The sequence below is a fragment of the Pristiophorus japonicus genome, unplaced genomic scaffold (genome assembly GCF_044704955.1).
Source record: "Pristiophorus japonicus isolate sPriJap1 unplaced genomic scaffold, sPriJap1.hap1 HAP1_SCAFFOLD_1073, whole genome shotgun sequence".
NCBI classification, from domain to species: domain Eukaryota; kingdom Metazoa; phylum Chordata; class Chondrichthyes; family Pristiophoridae; genus Pristiophorus; species Pristiophorus japonicus.
Genome location: NW_027250727.1, coordinates 27748 through 31123, shown reverse-complemented (window position 1 = coordinate 31123; position 3376 = coordinate 27748). Strand labels below are relative to the sequence as shown.

At 41.0% G+C, this 3376-nt stretch overlaps 1 non-coding gene across 1 annotated transcript; it reads right to left on the bottom strand.

The window, feature by feature from the left end:
• Positions 1–1108: 1108 nt before the first annotated feature.
• trnai-uau (transfer RNA isoleucine (anticodon UAU)) lies at positions 1109–1202 on the bottom strand. The gene is made up of 2 exons: positions 1165–1202; positions 1109–1144 (listed from the first exon to the last, which is right to left on the bottom strand). It is a non-coding gene; the product is annotated as a tRNA-Ile (tRNA).
• Between the last annotated feature and the right edge of the window lie 2174 nt (positions 1203–3376).

Genomic DNA, 3376 nt, shown 5'->3' with positions numbered 1-3376 from the left:
GAGCACTGAATGGAGCTTTAAACAGTGTAGTGGCGAGCAGGTAAACTTGAGTGGATTTCAGACCCACAACAATAAACCATACGGCTATCGCAGGTAATTGCGGTTTGCTGCAAACTTGCACTTTCCAGCCTCGGAACCAGCCAACCCTGACCTGCAGGGCTATGTGGAAAGGACGGGGGAGTGGGACTAGCTGAGAGCTGGCACACTCTCGATGGGACGAATGACCTCCTGCTGTGCGGTAATAATTCTATTAATTTATAATTGGACTTTGATAGAACTGGAATCGACAAGTTTGAATGTTTCTGTAGAATATAATCAGCGAGAAGTCCAATGCACGAGCCATTGCAACACTGAGCACAACATTTGTCGCGAAAAGTTCAGGAACATCCTTGATTCTGTTGGAGGTGGTGCAGGAATTATGTGGAAATAACCAATACGTTTACATATCTTCTCTTTGAAATCGAGTGTGTTTTCTGCACATTATTCTTTACATCAGAGCTACTGGTTAAATGATTATGCTGTGGTCACAGGAAAAACTCCCGAAGCTTCCGAAACTCCCGCGGCTTTTCTGTGGCTCTGTTTCCTCTCCTCCCTTCCTCCTGCACGCTGCCAGTTTGTAACCTTGTTTTAAATGTTGCTCTGAGCGAGGGCATTCTACAGTCTCAGAACCATCTCTACCGTCTCATTGCTTGATTTCTATGTTTATTAATTATGAAATTCCCTGAGCTACAATGGCAGCGCTTGCGACAATACATTAAAAAGCGGTTTATAGGAAACACGTTGAGATCATAGTTTGGTTTTGCACAGAATTGAACCTATATCACTCAAGATTGACTGTTATATTTACAATAAACTGTATATTGTTAAAAATGTTGGCTCATTAGTTCCTCAGTGTTAGATGAGGAATAGTTTGATCCCCTCATTTATTACATGTGGGTAACAGACACGGGTATTCATTGAGAAATAGCCCACAGATTGCCACTGAGTTAACAGGAGTGAGAGAGACAGACAGCACCGTGATACATGGCGGAATAGACAAGACAGATGGATAAATGGAAAACTGCATCAGAGTCTGCAATGTACAAACATCACATGCAAAATCATCGGCTGCTCTAGGTGAGGCTCGAACTCACAACCTCGGCATTTCCCGGGCCTGCACTGTCATATAAGTACCGCGCGCTAACCGATTGCGCCACTAGAGCGGCATGCCCTGTGGTTTCAGTGCTCCCATCATAGAGCTGCCTGTTCCATCTGTCTTACAAGCAGGATGACAAAGATTCATCGAATCATTCAACACAGAAGGAAGCTGTTCATCCCATCGTGTCAGTGCCGACTCTCTGCAAGAAGCTTTCAGTTATTGCGAATCCATACATTTTCGCCATAGACGTGTTTTATTTTAGTGTGCAATCCATTTTGTTATTTGTAATGAATTTGGATGTCCTTGCGGGAAATTTATAAATATATCTGTGCATCTATCTGTGATTTGTAACTTAAATAGTGTGGAACCTTGATAATCACATTATTTGTGTTCATATCTTTGATTTTATAAATGTACTTGTTTTATGTCTGCTTTCTTTATGAATTTATCTCTAAGTATTGCTGTGCTATAATTGTATTTACGTTTATTTGCGAGGTGTTTAAAAGTAATATAGATACAAAGGTATGCACAGAAAATAAATTTATAACAAATACAAATGCTCCACAATACTATTATAAATAACGTTGTTGCATTCAAATATATAAACACTAAAACAGATATACAAAATATATTTATATCCCACAGAACAAATTGCAACAGAGACACCAAAATATACTTAGAGCTATCACTAATCAAAGAACATTTTACTCTATACGGTCCTCAGCAAATTCTGGTGTGCCTGTGTTTCCTGTGCTTGTGCTCGGTGTAAGGGAAGGGTTGGCCGAGCGGTGGTATATCGTTTCCCAAGGATGGGCTGAAATGTGGTGTCTGAGGCCACGTTCACTGCTATAGTTGATATATAATAATCATCTGGACTTGTGTATAAAGGCATAATTACAACATCTACAGATGTTTCATCCTGGTACAGAATTCCACTGCCAAATTAGTTCAATCCCTCACCCGCCCCAGTAGTTAACCTTCCCGCGAGCTCTATTTATGTACAACCCGACGTACTGTAACATGCCACTCCTGCGCCAGAACTGGTCCCAATGCCCCCGGATTCTGGAGCACAACCTCGTGCACCGTTTATCCAGACACACGTTGCCATTTCTAAATTCAATTGCGCGGTGCACTGGAAATAACGCATAGAATACCTTTGTGGTTCTGCTCATTAATTTCCTCTATTGCACTTGAAACTCTGACTAAAGGAACTCATCCCCTTCTTTCCTTCTGTCAATGGTTAGCACATAGATCACGGCTGCTCCCATTCACCTCTCAGAATGTTCTGCACCCACTCAGTGATGTTCTTTACCTGGCAGCAGGGAGGATGCACAGCACGCATGACTCACGTTTGCCGTTGCAGAAAGGTAATGACTGTTGAATCCCCAATGACGTCAACTTATGTTACTTTTTAGCTTCAAAAGCAAAGTACTGCGAATCCTGTAAATCTGAAATGAAATCAGAAAATGTAGGATATACTCAGCCAGTCAGGCTGCATCTCTGGAAAAAAAAATTCTGATGACGGGTTTGTGATTAAATGTCATTGACGTGAGCTTCAACAATGCAATCCAGACACTGTCCGATATTGTAATCTAAAGCGCCAGTTTGTGGGTATTGAAACCAATCCAGATACCACGCATGAATCTGGGAGCTAAATTGTTGTTGTTGTTCTTTTCAAGTCGCAACAGCAGAGGACTGCAAGAAAATGTCCAAGTTTTTAAGATAAATCATATGTTTTACAGTTAATAAAACGAGCCAGTTTGAAAAGACATTCAATCTACAAAATGATTAAATTGTGCCGTTTAATTTCCACAATGGGAGCCGGGGAAAAAATGCAGGCTTTGGCTGTTTTTGAAATTGCAGTTCACTGCTGTTGCCACTAGTTTACTTTGAACAGTCTCCATTTGAACATTCTCACAGAGGCTGTGTGACTGGTTCACGAATCCCGATATCAATGTTTACTCACCCCTGTGACCACCACCTAGTGGTTAGGATGCAGCGCTCTATTCTCGTCGACACAGTTTCGATGTCCGTTCCGGGATTTATTAAATTAAAATTAAGCTTATTAAATTAATTTCATAACACTCTGTGAAAGATTAATAATTATTGAAATCGCCATTCACAACATGTCATATTATGTTTCAGACTGAGGGAAATACATGGCAACAGAGAGCCTGCCAAACTTGAATCAGATTTTGTGCTTTGCGTGTGATGAAATTTCAGCCGTTCTCATATCAC